Below are 17,740 nucleotides of genomic sequence, written 5' to 3' on the forward strand. Positions count from 1 at the left end.
GAAATTTTAAAGAGTTTGTAGAGGTAGGAACACAATGCGTAAACTTTGCTCGTGGTTGATTTTAGCCCATATGTTGTTGTATATGAAATGCAGTAAGAGACATAAATTTTATTTAGAATTCAGAACAGAACAATGTCCCATTTTGTTATCAAGTTATTAATTTCATATCCTGCATATGGTTGCACACTGTGCTCATATTTCCGTTCTTGCACATTGGGGTTCATTTGGTCGTAACAATCATTGTATAAGGGGCATTCAAAAAGAAACAAGCTGGAGGCCTGATTACAGAAACCAGTACCTGTATGTTACAAGTATAGACCATGGCTGTTGAGACACTTATCCCACTGTGACACAAGGCAGTGAATGGCTGTCTCATAAAATTCCCTGGGCTGTGATGTTAACCAGTTCCGCACATACAGCTGGACATCATCATCCAAGGTGAATCATTTGCCCCTCACAGCCTTTTTAAGGGGACCAAAAATGGGGTAATCACATGGAGAGAGGTCCAGACTTTATGGAGGGTGGCTGAGAACCTCCCATTTGAATTTCTGCGGGAGTGCCACAACTTTGTTGGCCGTATGAGGCTTTGCATTGTCGTGGAGCAGAATGACCCCACGGGTGAGATTGCCTGGTTGTCATTTAGATTTGATTGCTTGGCGAAGGGTGGTCAAGGCTTGGAAGTAACGCTGGGCATTCACTGTTGTACTGTAATGCAGGAAGTGAATCAGAAGGGGGCCACCTTTTCTGCACTCATGTGGACGGCAACATCTAGCTGTACATGCAGAACTGGTTAACATCGCAGCCTAGGGAATGTTTTGAGACGGCCATTCACTGCCTTGTGTCACAGTAGGACAAGCATCTCAACAGACAAGGTCAATACTTCTAACACACAGGTACTGGTTTCTGTAATTATGTCTCCAGCTCATTTCTTTTTGAAGGCCCCTTATGTTTCATAAATGGTTCATGATACTGAAACAAGTTTTTTTTTTTTTTTCCTTCAAATGATAGCATTCAAAGAGGCACACGTGTAGCATAATAAACACTTGAAACTTTTTTTGTTCATCAAGATATGGAAATAACTCACAACAGCAAGGGGATCACAGTACAGGATAAGTAAACATGTCAATAGCATTTAAGGAAAACATAGGGGCTGCATTTAAACATATCCCCAGCACCTGGGGAGTGGTGGGGCATGACAAGTTATCTCGTCCACAGCAGCTGAAGGGTTAATACCCAGGATACTGGCACTGGGATGGAGTTGACATTCAAGCTTCTCCCAAATATTTCCTATTGGGGACAGATCTGGAGATCTAGATAGCCATGGGAATACCTCAAAATTATGCTGACAGTTCATAGAGAAACATGCCATATGTGGATGAACATTGTCCTATTGAAAAATGGTTCCACAGTATTCTTGTATGAAAGGTAATGTATGAAGATGCAGAATGTCAATGATGTTCCAATGTGCCACCAGGGTTCCCTCAGTCACTACCAGCTGTGACCTGAAGTCATATCTGATGGCTCCCCACACAATGATGCCAAGAGTAAAACCACTATGCCCTTCCACGACATTGGAGGAATGGTACTGCTCCTGAGGTTGCTGTCATACTCATTGACTATAGTTATCCAGATTAGTGCAAAACTGCAGTTCATTGCTGAACAATGTGTGAAACCATTAAACAGCTGTACATGCTCTTAAGCCAAGGAATCATTCTAAAAACAGTCATTTGTGTTATAGTGTTTACAGCTAGGACAGTAATTTCCTAGTCTGGCTGCTGGTAGTGTCTTGACCAATGCAGGATGACATAGAATGTTACAGAGAGTCCATTACTTGTCCTCGGATGGTAGGTGCAGGGGTTACAATGTGCTTGGTGCACAATATGGTGATCCTATCTTGTGGTGATCAGACATAGTTGACTGGAACCTTGATGATGTATGTGCCTACCCTCACATTGCCATACAATCCAACGTTGGCTCACTGTCTTGCCTGAATGCCAAAAAATCTGGTATTGCATAATTTGACCAGGCAACCAAATGGAGACCCACAGTGAGACCCTTTTCAAACTCTGTCAGATGCTGATAATGCTGTCTCACATGACTATGCAGTATCCCTGTGTTCTTCACAGTGATAACTCAACATCTGGTAATGTTTACTCCCCTTCTATGAACAATACTAATGCACTCTGGTGGCCATTCTACCTATCACAGAGAACTGCAACTTTAATCATTTACACATATGCCACTGCTGTATGCATGCACAAAGTTACACTGACATCTTATCATGTCTTCTGGGTGCTTCACATTTTTGTCAGGCAACGAATTTGAGTGAGGTTATATTTTATAGCTCCTTGAAGCTGGTTGGTCTCTTCAATTAATTATAGAATGCATGTTATGCATATAAGGCTAGAACATATTTTGTAAGTATAAATAATGTCATACTGTTATTTCTGACATTAGCAAAGGCCATCATTGTTATGGCTCCATGCAAAGAAATTGTAAATAAATAAATTAATAAGTGAACAAATACTGCCAAGACCATCCCAAGCATCATAAGACCACATCACTATCATTCAGGTTGCACACAGTTACCTTTGGGCCGGGGTGTCCAACCTTTCAGCTTTCCTGGGCCACACTGCATGAAGAAGAAGAAGAAGAGTATTTGTGGACCACACATAGTACTACACTAATAGAAAAAATAAAAAAAATGGGATGGTCTCAGATAAATGGATTTTTTTTAAAAACTGATTGTGTGTTGGATACTCACTTCTTGGCCCACTTTGATACTTCCTTTGGGCTGCATCCAGCCAGCTGGTCGCTGGTTGGACATTCTGGCCTTAGGGGTTTAAACTGCATTCTATGACACTACGTTGCACCAAGATAAAACATAGCTTTACACAACTGGCACATCAAAAGAATGTAGAGTGTTTGTATCCAAGCTAGAGTGAGTTCTTGGGTCTGTTTATAAAAAGTATTAAAATTAGTTGTATGAACATAGCTTTGCCAATGGCCTCGCCACAGTGGTAACACTGGTTCCCATCAGATCACTGAAGTTAAGTGCTGTCGGGCTGGGCTAGCACTTGGCTGGGTGACCATCTGGTCTGCCGAGCGCTGTTGGCAAGTGGGGTGCACTCAGCCCTTATGAGGAAAACTGAGGAGCTACTTGATTGTGAAGTAGCGGCTCTGGTCTCGTAAACTGACATATGGCCAGGAGAGTGGTGTGCTGACCACATGCCCCTCCATTCCGCATCCAGAGATGCCTGTGGGCTGAGAATAACATGGTGGATGGTCGATACTGTTGGACCTTCTTGGCCTGTTCAGGTGGAGAACATAGCTTTACACAACTGGTACATCAAAAGAGTGTAGATCATTTCTATTCAAGCTAGAATGAGTTCTTGAGTCCCATTATAGAAAGTACCAAAATTAGTTGTGTTTGATGACTTTAAAATGGATTCTAAAAGTGGCAGTGCAAGTAAAAGAATGCTGAAAGATCTAAATTCATATCATCTGATTCTGACTGTATTCTTTCCAGACAGACTGCAGGGGAACAGTGGTACAACCATAGATAACATTTTTGTTCATTCTTTATTACTAGACTATGCCGAATGTCTCGGCAAGGCATTCACAGACAGGCACTATCCCTCAGACAAAGCCTGCAAACAGATTTCCCATGCCATTTCTGCACACACACCCAATCCTCCCGCCATCCCCAAGAGCCAGCTACAAAAAGAGTGCTACCTTCATAGCCTAATACCACCCTGGAATGGAACATCTGAAGCACATCCTTCATCAGCACTTTCATTATGTATCATCATGTTCTGAAAGAGCAACATTCTCCCAATCCCAACCCTTTGCCACAGGGATCATATCCCTCAGCACTTCTTTCCTGCATCAAAGGCTGGGCCACTGGTGAAAGCAGCCATGTTGTATACCAGCTCTGCTGCAACCACTGCATAGCTTTTTATATTGGTATGAATTCCAACCAACTGTCCAACAGGATGGATTACCACTGGCAAACAATGCCCACTAGCGAAGTAGGCACCCCTGTGGCACAACATATAGCTGAATATAACATGCCTGATTTCAATGGCTGCTTCACAACCCAAGCCATCTGGATCCTCCCCTTCACCACCAGCTTTTCTGAACTGGGCAGATGAGAGTTATTCTTACAATGGATTCTCCACTCCCAAAATTATCCCGGCCTCAGCCTAGAGTAACCTACTGTCCCCATCTCCACCACCCAAAGCTTCCAACCCCTTTTTTCCTAACACCTCCTTCCTTTTCACAGCCCCTCACCCTCCTTGCGTGCTGCTCTCTGCCAAGATAGCTGCCCATCCTTTCCCCCTCCCTGCTCCTCACCATTTCCGTGCCCCAGTTTTGCTTCCAAACCCCACCTCCCAACACTGTTCTTGGCAGTCTCATCAGGCCCCATTTAGTCCTGCACACTCTGCTAGACAGCCCTCTTCTCTATCCCCCACCCATACCCTGCTGTCCCTCCCCCTTCCCCACTCCACTCCAGATTGCTATTCATGTGACAGACACATTCCAGTTGGAGCTGCCAGTGGTAACAGTCTGTGTGCATGAGGTGTTCTTGCATGTGCAAATGTGTGTGTGTTTTCTATGCTGAAGAAAGCTTTGCCAAAAGCTATAATGTGGAACAGTCTCTTCATTGTGCCTGTCTGCAACTCAACCAGTCATCTTTACAGTGAATAGCACTCTATCCTTTTCCTAATATTGTCGATATTCCAACCTGGAGTTTCCACTGTTTGAAATACACCTCCAAGATACTGACAAGGAACAGATTGAGTCATTAATTAAATCACGAAGGGCTGGATATGAGCTGGTATCTCGTCGGAAACTAAGGCAGAGTGCTGCATATATTAGCCCACTACTTAGCCACATTTGTAATTTTTCTTTACAAATGGACATTCTCCTTTAGAAAAGGAGATGGGGATAATGTAGACAATTTCAGACCTATTTCTATGCCATTACTGTTTGCAGAAGTTATTGAAATGGCTATATATATATATATATATAAGGGTAAGTGACCACTTCATTTCACATAATCTGTTGTCAAACATATAGTTTGGTATAAGAAGAGGCTTAACAACTGAAAATGTTATATTCTCTTTTCTCAGTGAGGCACTACACATCTTCCTTGATTTAACTATTGTATTTGACTATGTGGGTCAGAAAATATTACTGCAGAAGTTGGGCCATCAGGGAATAATAGGAGTAGCTCACAATTGGTTCCTCTTCTTTAAGAACAGACAAACAGGTCATTCTCTATAGAATTGAGAATGGCAATGAAGTGGCATCTGACTGGGGCATGGTTAAGGGGAGGGTGCCTCAGTGGTCAGTGTTGGGACTGCTGTTGTTTCTTATGTACACACACAACATGCCTTCTGATATGAGAATTGATTCAAAAATATTTCAGTTCGCTGATAACACTCGTTGGTAGTGAATACTGTAAACTGTAACATGGGTGATGTATCAGATACTGCAGTTCAAGAATAAGTTCACTCCTTGCAGAAAATAAATTGATGTTAAATCACAGAATGACTCAGTTCTTACTGTTTCTAGCACACTGTTCAACTAAAACTGATCTCTGATTACAAAAATTGGCATATGATTAATGAGTCTGAAAAATTCAAATTTCTAAATGTTCAGGTAGACAGTAAACAGTCATGGAAAGCCATGTTCAGAATCTTGCTCAAAAAACTGAATGCTGCTATCTTTACCATTAGAACAGTATGTGCAATAACATCAAAAAATTAGTCTACTTCACTTATTTTTATAAGCTTCTGACATATGGCATTATATTCAGTGGTAACTATTCTCATTCACAAAGGGTATTTTTGGCTCAGAAACAGACAGTTCATGTAATTTTTGGTGTAAGTTCGTAAATCTCTCGTTGACACCTGTTCAGAGGTCTGGGAATTCTGACACTGACCTCTCAATATTTATTTTCTGTAATGTTGTGTGGTGTTAACAATATGAGCTTATTCCTAAGATTCAGCAGCTTTCACTGAGTTATTACTAGGCACATTTCTGCTGCATCCCTTTTCATTACCACAGGTATCAAAAAAATCTTAGCAGTAATCCTCACACCTTCAAGTCTAAGCTGAAGAATTTACTTATGGATTATTCCTTCTACTCTGTTCCTGGGGAAAAGTTAAGCTAATGCCTGTGATTGTTGATTGTGGTAATATATACTTGCAGCTTGTCATCAGCATAGGATTTGTCAACATTTTATTTATTTATTTATTTGTGTTAATTTCATGTATTGACTCACTCCATGACGACAGAGATTTGTTCACCAATTTGTTTCTACAGAACTAGATATGTGTGTGTGTGTGTGTGTGTGTGTGTGTGTGTGTGAATAGGGAAAGGATAGATTGCTACTCACCACATAGAGATGGTGTTGAGTACCAATCAGGCACACTGAAAAGAATACTATAAATTTGTAAGCTTCCACATAAAGTCCTTCTGGAGACTTGGAACTCTCTCTCTCTCTCTCTCTCTCTCTCTCTCTCTCTCTCACACACACACACACACATGGCTACTGTCTCCGGCACTAGGGCCAAATTGTCACGGGAGCCAGAGAATGCAGGTATTTGTGCGTGAGTTGTTGTTGTTATGTGAACAAAACTTTGTCCAAAAGTTTATATATTTCTAATATTCTTTTCATTATGCCTCTCTGTGACTCAGTGCCTGCTTTATGTAATGACAGGCAATCTATCCTATCCTTTCCACACTGTTGTTATTCCATCCTAGACTTTCCATTGTTTAATTCAATATGGACTACAAGGAAATTAATCAGAGGAATAGTGGCACTATCTTAATTATCTAAATTACTGAAAACACCATTTGTTTGCCTTACTTAAAACTGTTATAAGAAACAAACTGTTTGCCACCAAGAAACATTGTTAATCTGTAAAAGGCAGCTGTGGATGTAACTTGAATTCCTTTTTTTTACATCTATTCTCTGCAAACCACCAAGAAGTGCAAGGCTGAGGGTCCTCCTACTGTACTACATGTTAGGGTTTCTTCCCATTCCATTTGCATATGGAGCACTGGAAGAGTAGCTGCTTATTTGCCTCTGTGCATGCTGTAATTAGTTATTTTTGCAAAGCACAGTCCTCAGATGCTCAGAAAATGGTAAAATAGATAAGATCTACATCTACATACATACTCCACAAGCCACCATATAGTGCTTGGTGGGGGGTACCCTGTGCCACCACTAGTCATTTTCTTTCCTGTTCCACTCACAGATAGAGTGAGGAAGAAATGATTGTCTGTGTGCCTCCATATGAGCCCTAATTCCTTGTATCTTGTCTTTGTGGACCTTATTTGAAATTTATGTTGGTGGCAGCTGCAAATGGCAGTTCTCTAAATTTTCTCAACAGTGTTCCTCAAAAAGAATGTTGCCTTTCCCTTCAGGGATTTCCATTTGAGTTCCCAAAGCATCTCCATAACACTTCTGTGATGGCTGAATCTATCAGTAGCAAATCTGGCAGCCCACCTCTGAACTACTTTGATGTCTTCCTTTGATTGGATCTGGTGCAAATCCCAAACACTCCAGCAGTATTCAATAATAGGTTGCACAAGCATCCTATATGTGGTTCCTTTACAGATGGACCACACTTTCATAAAGTGTTCCCAATAAACCAAAGTTGACCATTCACCTTTCCTACCACAATACTCACATGCTCGTTCCATTTCATATCCCTTTGTAACGTTAAGCCCAGATATTTAAATTTATTTATTTTATTTACAGCATGAATGTGTTAAACAGGGCACTACTAATACTGTATCCAAAAATTTTGGGTTTGTTTTTCCTATCCAGCCCCATTAACTTACATTTTTCTATATTTAGAGCCAGTTGCCATTCATCACACCAACTAAAAATTTTGTTTAAGTCATTTTATGTGATCCTATAATCACTCATCTTCAACACATTCCCATACCCACAACATCATCAGCAAATGGCTGTGGATTGCTGTCCACCCTCTCCATCAGAGCATTAGGTATATAGAAAATAAAGTGGTCCTGTCACACTTCCCTAGGGCACTCCTGATGATATGAGATGCAAGATAAAGAAAAATTTTGTGCTATAGATAAAATTCATAGAAATCTATTATAAGAAAGCTAGAGCAGGAATTTGGACATGTTTGCAAGAATGATCCCCTAAAGTTCCAATAACATACAATGTCTTGTACAGAACACAACAACACATGCCAATATATTGAGTGTATTTGTTTCCTATAGTACTCTACTTAGTTAATCCATTGTTCACAGGTAAAAGCAGATGTTTCACATGCAGAGGCCATCAGCAGTGGAGAGACAACTGGCACATTCCTGCAGTGTTCAGGCAGTGCAACACACCAAGGTAGCCTATTGTGGTTATTACTCCATTTTCAGTTACAAATTTTCATGTATGACTTTTTTTTTCTAGTGCCTTTTTCACTGCACGGCAACCATAGCTGATAAACATTTCCCATTGTTTATCATTTCTGAACCATGGACCTTGCCGTTGGTGGGGAGGCTTGCGTGCCTCAATGATACAGATAGCCGCACTGTAGGTGCAACCACAACGGAGGCCAGACAAACATGTGGTTCTTGAATAGGGGCAGCAGCCTTTTCAGTAGTTGCAGGGGCAACAGTCTGGATGATTGACTGATCTGGCCTTGTAACATTAACCAAAACGGCCTTGCTGTTGTGGTACTGCAAACGGCTGAAAGCAAGGGGAAACTACGGCCATAATTTTTCCTGAGGGCATGCAGCTTTACTGTATGGTTAAATGATGATGGCGTCCTCTTGGGTAAAATATTCCGGATGTAAAATAGTCCCCCATTCGGATCTCCGGGCGGGGACTACTCAAGAGGACGTCGTTATCAGGAGAAAGAAAACTGGCATTCTATGGATCGGAGTGTGGAATGTCAGATCCCTTAATCGGGCAGGTAGGTTAGAAAATTTAAAAAGGGAAATGGATAGGTTAAAGTTAGATATAGTGGGAATTAGTGAAGTTCGGTGGCAGGAGGAACAAGACTTCTGGTCAGGTGAATACAGGGTTATAAATACAAAATCAAATAGGGGTAATGCAGGAGTAGGTTTAATAATGAAAAAAAAAAATAGGAGCGTGGGTAAGCTACTACAAACAGCATAGTGAACGCATTATTGTTGCCAAGATAGACACGAAGCCCATGCCTACTACAGTCGTACAAGTTTATATGCCAACTAGCTCTGCATATGACGAAGAAATTGAAGAAATGTATGATGAGATAAAAGAAATTATTCAGGTAGTGAAGGGAAACGAAAAATTAATAGTCATGGGTGACTGGAATTCGACAGTAGAAAAAGGGAGAGAAGGAAACATAGTAGGTGAATATGGATTGGGGCTAAGAAATGAAAGAGGAAGCCTGAATTTTGTTAGAATTTTGCACAGAGCATAACTTAATCATAGCTAACACTTGGTTCAAGAATCATGAAAGAAGGTTGTATACATGGAAGAATTCTGGAGATACTAAAAGGTATCAGATAGATTATATAATGGTAAGACAGATATTTAGGAACCAGGTTTCAAATTGTAGGACATTTCCAGGGGCAGATGTGGACTCTGACCACAATCGATTGGTTATGAACTGTAGATTAAAACTGAAGAAATTGCAAAAAGGTTGGAATTTAAGGAGATGGGACCTGGATAAACTGACTAAACCAGAGGTTGTACAGAGTTTCAGGGACAGCATAAGGGAACAATTGACAGGAATGGAGGAAAGAAATACAGTAGAAGACAAATGGGTAGCTCTGAGGGATGAAGTAGTGAAGGCAGCGGAGGATCAAGTAGGTAAAAAGACGAGGGCTTGTAGAAATCCTTGGGTAACAGAAGAAATATTGAATTTAATTGATGAAAGGAGAAAATATAAAAATGCAATAAATGAAGCAGGCAAAAAGGAATACAAACGTCTCAAAAATGAGATCGACAAGAAGTGCAAAATGGCTAAGCAGGACTGGCTAGAGGGCAAATGTAAGGATGTAGAGGCTTATCTCACTAGGGGTAAGATAGATGCAGCCTACAGAAAAATTAAAGAGACCTTTGGAGAAAAGAGAGCCACTTGAATGAATATCAAGAGCTCAGATGGAAACCCAGTTCTAAGCAAAGAGGGGAAAGCAGAAAGGTGGAAGGAGTATATAGAGGGTCTATACAAGGGCGATGTACTTGAGGACAATATTATGGAAATGGAAGAGGATGGAGATGAAGATGAAATGGGAGATACGATACTGCATGAAGAGTTTGACAGAGCACTGAAAGACCTGAGTCGAAACAAGGCCCCGGGAGTAGACAACATTCCATTAGAACTACTGACGGCCTTGGGAGAGCCAGTCCTGACAAAACTCTACCATCTGGTGAGCAAGATGTATGAGACAGGCGAAATACCCTCAGACTTCAAGAAGAATATAATAATTCCAATCCCAAAGAAAGCTGGTGTTGACAGATGTGAAAATTACCGAACTATCAGTTTAATAAGTCACAGCTGCAAAATACTACCTCGAATTGTTTACAGACGAATGGAAAAACTGGTAGAAGCTGATCTCGGGGATGATCAGTTTGGATTCTGTAGAAATGTTGGAACATGTGAGGCAATACTGATCTTACGACTTATCTTAGAAGAAAGATTAAGGAAAAGCAAACCTACATTTCTAGCATTTGTAGACTTAGAGAAAGCTTTTGACAATGTTGACTGGAATACTCTCTTTCAAATTCTAAAGGTGGCATGGGTAAAATACAGGGAGCGAAAGGCTATTTACAATTTGTACAGAAACCAGATGGCAGTTATAAGAGTCGAGGGCCATGAAAGAGAAGCAGTGGTTGGGAAGGGAGTGAGACAGGGTTTTAGCCTCTCCCCGATGTTATTCAATCTGTATATTGAGCAAGCAGTAAAGGAAACAAAAGAAAAATTTAGAGTAGGTATTAAAATCCATGGAGGAGAAATAAAAACTTTGAGGTTCGCCGATGACATTGTAATTCTGTCAGAGACTGCAAAAGATTTGGAAGAGCAGTTGAACGGAATGGACAGTGTCTTGAAAGGAGGATATAAGATGAACATCAACAAAAGCAAAACAAGGATAATGGAATGAAGTCGAATTAAGTCGGGTGATGCTGAGGGAATTAGATTAGGAAATGAGACACTTAAAGTAGTAAAGGAGTTTTGCTATTTGGGGAGCAAAATAACTGATGATGGTCGAAGTAGAGAGGATATAAAATGTAGACTGGCAATGTAAAGGAAAGTGTTTCTGAAGAAGAGAAATTTGTTAACATCAATTATAGATTTAAGTGTCAGGAAGTCGTTTCTGAAAGTATTTGTATGGAGCATTGGAGGGCAGCGTGGAGAGCTGCATCAAACCCATCTCAGGACTGAAGACCACAACAACAACATCATTTCTAATGAGCTGTAGACTGCAGATCTTTATATTTGTGCTCATGCACTTCTCACAAATATCCCCTGCACTTGACACAGGTCTGGTTTTTAAACAGTTATTATTTATTGAAGTACTGAGACAAACCCACCTTGATCATTGCGTCTCCCACTCTCTCTCCAGTCCAGTTTCATCCAAAAAATTTCTTTCCTCCCAGAAGAAGAAACATATTATTTCAAAAGCTACCAGTGCTTTGATATATTTTTGCTCTCTCTTTGTAATTTTAACCTTATTAATACTCCTTCTCAAACTGCTGATTTGAACTATCAATATCTCTTGCTGGATGTTTGTAAACTGTTAGTATTATTAGCTTGTGTGATTCCAGCTCCAGTCTTGGTGTACAGCATGTAATGAGTTGTACCAAGGGCTCTCCAGTGCATTACATTAGAGCAGAAACTAAAGCTTTTTAAAATTTGCATCGTGTGTGTGCTTATAACATAGAAGGTTCTATTGTTTCTTTTACTGCAGAATTTCAGTATGATAAGAAAGTGGGAGAAGGACTAGTACATTTAACAGGCATATGAGGGTAATCACAAAGTTTTAATTATCAAAGTGGAAAAAAATGATGTTACAGGATTAATATTTGTTTAGTTTCAGGTACATGCCTACAGTTCTCGTATATATCAAAACCCACACACCAAAGTATTGCGGCACATTGTTGAAGGATTCAAACCAAAATGGTACAGCCTACTGATGAATTAGAGAATGGTAGAGTAATTCATTATCTACATTCGAAGGCAAATAGTATTTCAAAACTTCATACTGAGGTTTTAAGTTTATGGCAACAATGCACCATCATATTACAGTAGCTTCCAGTGTACTGAGACAAGTCAGAATGATAAAGAACTAGTAGCTGACCATCTGTCCTTGAAGAACAAGGAGTTCCAAAAGAGGTAAAAGTCCTGGTGCTCGAAGACAGATGTACCACTATCAAGGTGATTGTGGAAAAAATGAAACTTTGTTGTGGACCTTCATGACATTTTGAATGTGAGAAATGTCACCCATTGGGCTCCAATGGATTCTGCAACCCACTCAAAAAGCCCACTGGATCTAGGCAGCAGCAGAAAAGTTTCATCCCTTTCAGGAAAATTTGGTTACGTCTTTAAATTTTTAATGGCCATGGATCAATGGTTAGATGTATTACTGAGATCCTAGGACGAAGGAGCATAGCAAACTGTGGAAACATAGATTCCCCTACACCAAGAAAGGCAAATACCTAACTGGGCAAGATGATACTGTGTGGTGTTTTTGGGTTTGCCATGATGTGGTGCTAACAGATTACACACAACTATCTCAAGAGCATACTATCAAAATCTCCTGATGGGGTTATGGGATACTGTCAAGTTGAAGCATCATCACCTAAGAGGATGTTTTTGCTCCTTGCCAACACCCCACTACATACTGCACTGGACCAAGTCACACCCTAACCTCTCCCCCCCCCCCCCCCCCACCGCCCCTCCCCCCTATTCTCCTAACATAGCATTCAGTGACTACTTTGCCTTTCCTTGTGTAAAGAAACCATTGTGTAGCAGGCATTTCTATAATCATGAAGATGTGAGTTTTGAGGTGTAACATTTCCTGAGTAACTGAAATCCAACATCTATAAACAACATCTTCACAATGTCATCCACTGCTGGGAAATATGTGTAATAGTGAAGGGTGAATAGGCAGAGAAGGACAAACACTACTACCAAGTTTCACAGTTACAGCTCGAATTTCTTTTTTTTCCCCTCTCTTCCAAAGTGATAATTAAAACTTTATGACTACTGCTCTTATTAACTATTATCTTAGTAGAGACTGTACTAAAGACAAGACATTTACAAAGAAAAAAAAATTAAGAACTTGGTGGAAAAGAGAAATGGAGGCAGTTTTCATTCATATTCAGTTCCATATTTTTGGCATAAGGAACGAGGTGCTGTACAACCTTCATTTCCTCCCTTTACATATTTCACCTGTAAAAAGTTGTAACATTACTGACCTTAGTTGCTTCTTCTGCCATTTTCATGAACTAGCCAGCAGATCAACTGCTAGGCGCTAAAACAATTATTAAATAATCAAGTCAGCACTCTCAACATTAATTTTCATTTAATGTACAGTTATTGTCACAGACAACAGTGATGATGACCATCTTATACACAATCAGTTCCAAAATTATCACTCAATAGGCCAGAAAATTACAAAGGCTTCTTGAAGTACAACTTATATAATCAAGTAGCTGTACTGCAAGAATCTTACTTTATTAATGCTCACCTTACACTTTATGTCAGGGCCAGTAGCTGATGCTGACTTTCAAGGAACCTTATGCATTGGAGGATAATGGCAGAATGACCATGGTTTCATTCACAGTGCCTATTTAAAATCTGGTGCTGAAAGTTTTTAGAGAACATTAAAATTCAGAGCTACTGCAACTGCTATACAGCATAAAACATAGGAACTGAAGGCAGTACCTTTACACATGTGGCACAGAAGAGACTTTAATGTAATTGGATGGGTAAGAAAGCTCTCACCAAGTGACGCCAGGAGAACATACACATAAAAAAGGTACTATGTATGTAAGCTTTTGGAGCCAGCCCTTCTGGCAGAAGGGTTGAAGGGGAAGGAAGAAGGGTGAAGGAAAAGGACTGTTGAGGTTTAGGAAAAGGGATAGAGTTCACAAAAGTCAGCCAGAAGCCGGGGCCAGATAATTATCCAACCACCTTAGTTCAAAAACAGATCTCCAGGGCCATCACATCAAATCCTGGTACTGCTAATCACAAAAAAAGAAGAAGAAAGAGCAGCACTTGTCACTCAGTATTATCTTGTCTTGTATGTATTACTTAACTACTTTGGCAAGGCCATGACTCCCTCAAATCATGTCCCGAAATGAGGTCCGTCCTGCTTGAAATTTTGCCTGTCACACCTAGAATACCTTTTTGTCGTCCTCTCAATCTCCACAATATGCTTGTCACACCCCAAGCTCCTTCTACACTCATCTCCATACCCTATGTCTCCTACCCCTGTGACCACCCTCGCTGCAAGATTTGCCCTATGCACCCTCCTACCATACTACCTATACCAACACTGTAACTGGCAAAACATATACTACCTAAAGAAGAGCCATCTGTGAAACGACATGTCCTATACCAGCTGTTATATAAACACCGTTCAGTGTTTTACATTGGCATGAATACCATCAGGTTATCGGTTAGAATGAATGGGCATAGGCAGAGTGCGTATACTGGCAACACACGATATCCTGTTGCAGAGCCTGCAGTACAACATGACAGTCATGACCTTGATGCCAGTTTCACCAAACATGCAATCTGGATTCTTCCCCAGGGGACCAGTTTCTCAGAGCTCTGCTTGTGAGACCTGGTGCTACAACATGTCCCTGGTTTTTAACAACCACCTGGTCTTAATTTACGTTAATTTCTTTGGTCTCAGCATTTCTTAGCAGTAACCATTCCTTTCTTGACTCCATTTTAGTTTCCTACCTCTTTCATTTTCAGATCTTTCTATTTTTCACCATTCCTCTCCCACTTGTATCACATACAGTGCACTTAGCTTTTCGCTCTTATTGATTCATGCACGATGTTGTTTTAACAGTAATATATGTCTTGCATATTACTCTATCTTCCACCTTTAACCTCTCAGGTTTTCAAATCTCTCTTGGTTCAGTCCCCAGCAATGAGTCTTTCCTTCTTGTCCTGTCCAGTAAGTCTCCCCTGACCCACGGTTCTGGGTGAGTTTTCCAAAATCTACCCCTTTTCCTAAATCTCTCCAGCCTATTTCCTTCACCCCTCTTCCTTCCCCTTCAACCCTTCTGCAGGAACTGGCTCTGAAAGCTTGCATAATTATAACCTTCTTTTATGTGCATGTTCTGCTGCTGCTTGGTGAGTAGATTTTTATCTATCCAGTTACATTATATTGTCAAACATTGATTGTTTTCATCACTATTTTATATGTTATTCTAGTTAAAATAGAAATTTCTGAAAGGCCAAAAAATTACAGCTTCAAGAAAGTAAAATTATACTTTTGAAAAAATTACATTTTAACATTTGAACATTTCGTAATTTTTATGGTACAATAATTTTGGATAAAGATATTTCTTGAATTATGTAATTACCAAACAAGATATGATATTCTTTATAAAGAAGGAAATCAAGTCTTTCAAATAAGGTATGTTAATCTTAAAAAACAAACAATTATTAGCAAGTTCATTTATTTAAGTACATATGGTTCTGTTTCCTTAAACAAAATGTGTCTACACAAACTACTTATTCTGTTATCTTCTGTCATGTGTAAATTACACTCTGACTAATAAGCTTTAGAAAAATATGACCTGAGAAGGAATTCAGATGCTTCACTCAATACACTGTTTATGTATCAAATTAGTAAAACAAAATTAAAAGAAAAACTTAGCATTTATGTTATGGGGAGTATCATAGCAACTTTAATCAGTCAGATCCCCACCCCATTTCGATTATACAAATAGATACTGAAGATTGCTAACTAGATAATGTAACAGATAAAAATTAAAAAAAAACTTTTGTGGTCACAACATAACAGAATATATCAAATGCTATTAAACATTCTGCTGTTTCAAATGGAAAACAGGAGAAATCTTCATACTACATCATTATAAACTAAATGTGCGAGACTGACCACACAATATTTTTGTAAAAATTGTTATTAATCTTGTTTTTTACACAAATATATTGATTTACATTTCTGAAAATGACTCATCTTTGGTAAGTTGGCACAAAATTTAATGATACTTCCACTGGCTTGCCCCACTAAATATCAATCAGTTCAATCTTCCTTTCACCATGGCTAGTTCCTTTTCTTTACCTGACCACCACCGTCCACAAGTCCTTTGGGGGGGGGGGGGCGTCTTTCTTGAGAAAGTTACCATCTTTCAGTCTCCATTTTCTAATAAAAATGCATATGAAAAAGAGACAAGAAAACTTACATTAGTAAATACACTGCCTGACAACAAAAATGAAGTACTCAGAAGACATCATTGGATGTCAACATAACTTCACCCACATACATATACACACCATCAATGGGCACGTAACTGATAAAGAGTTGTAATTCTATGTGACAGGTATACCAAGCCTGGCAAGGTACATAAGGTGAGTGAACAGCATCAGATGTCAACTGATCACTGTGTAGGACACGGTGATGACACATACTCTTGTGACACAGTGTTATCAACTCTTGACAGAGTTTGAAACGGGGCTCCATTGTGGGTCTCCATTTTACCAGCAATTTGAATCATGAAATATCCAGATTTGTGAGGCATTCAGATGTGGCAGTGGCCCAACATTGGACTGCATGGGAATGTGTGGTCTGGCGTACTCGTTGTCAAGGCTCCAGTTGACCATGTATGACCAACATAAAAGGGGAGCACTGTATTGTGCGCCAAGCACATTGTAACAACCTTCACATCTGCACCTACCATCCAAAATCAAGTCATCCTACACTGTTGGTTAGAGACTACCAGCAGTTGTACTAGGGAACTGTGGTGCCATGCATAGACTGCTGTTAACACCAAAACAAAAGGCTGCACTCAGAGTGGTGTCTTGACAGGGAAGCATGGACTGCTGATGAATGGTGTTGCATTGTATTCAGTGAGAATTATGGTTCTGCACCACCGCTGATGACCATAACTGGTGAATTTCCAGAAAACTGGGAAGAGGTCCCATTATTCCAAAGTTTGGACATGCACGTTGCATTACGGTGGCATGGTGTGGAGAGCAACTGGGTACGAGTGCTGGTCACAGCTGGTAGTGGTTGGGGGCAACTCTGATGACAAAATGTTTTATCATGGACATCATGCATCTACAGATGTTACTTATCATGTGGCAGTATTGTAGTACCATTTTTCAACAAGACAATGCTCATTTACACATGACTAGTGTCTCTACAAACTGCCTACATGTAGTTTGAGGTACTCCAGCAGTCAGGCAGGCCCTGAGACCTGTCCCTGACAAAACATGTGTGAGAACATCTTGGAATTCATCTCTGCCCATGTCCCAGTATCCAGGATATCAAGGAGCAGTTATAAAAGTTGCGGGCCATTTTGCCCCAGGAGAGGATACAATGGCTTCATGATACTCTTGCCAACCAAATCAGTAGGTGCATCCATGGCAGATGAGATGCAACGTCATACTGATCAGTAGGTTCACACAGCCAAGTTCTTCATTTGTTTGACTCAATTTTTTAATCACTGCAATAACATCACAAATTGCACAGTTTTTTTTCAGGCCATGTATTTTCA

General features: G+C 40.1%; 1 pseudogene; it reads left to right on the forward strand.

Moving 5' to 3' along the window:
- Nucleotides 1-2,999: 2,999 nt before the first annotated feature.
- On the forward strand, nucleotides 3,000-3,117 carry LOC126098719 (5S ribosomal RNA; annotated as a pseudogene).
- The last annotated feature ends 14,623 nt before the right edge of the window (nucleotides 3,118-17,740 follow it).

Source organism: Schistocerca cancellata, chromosome 1 (genome assembly GCF_023864275.1).
Source record: "Schistocerca cancellata isolate TAMUIC-IGC-003103 chromosome 1, iqSchCanc2.1, whole genome shotgun sequence".
NCBI lineage: Eukaryota > Metazoa > Arthropoda > Insecta > Orthoptera > Acrididae > Schistocerca > Schistocerca cancellata.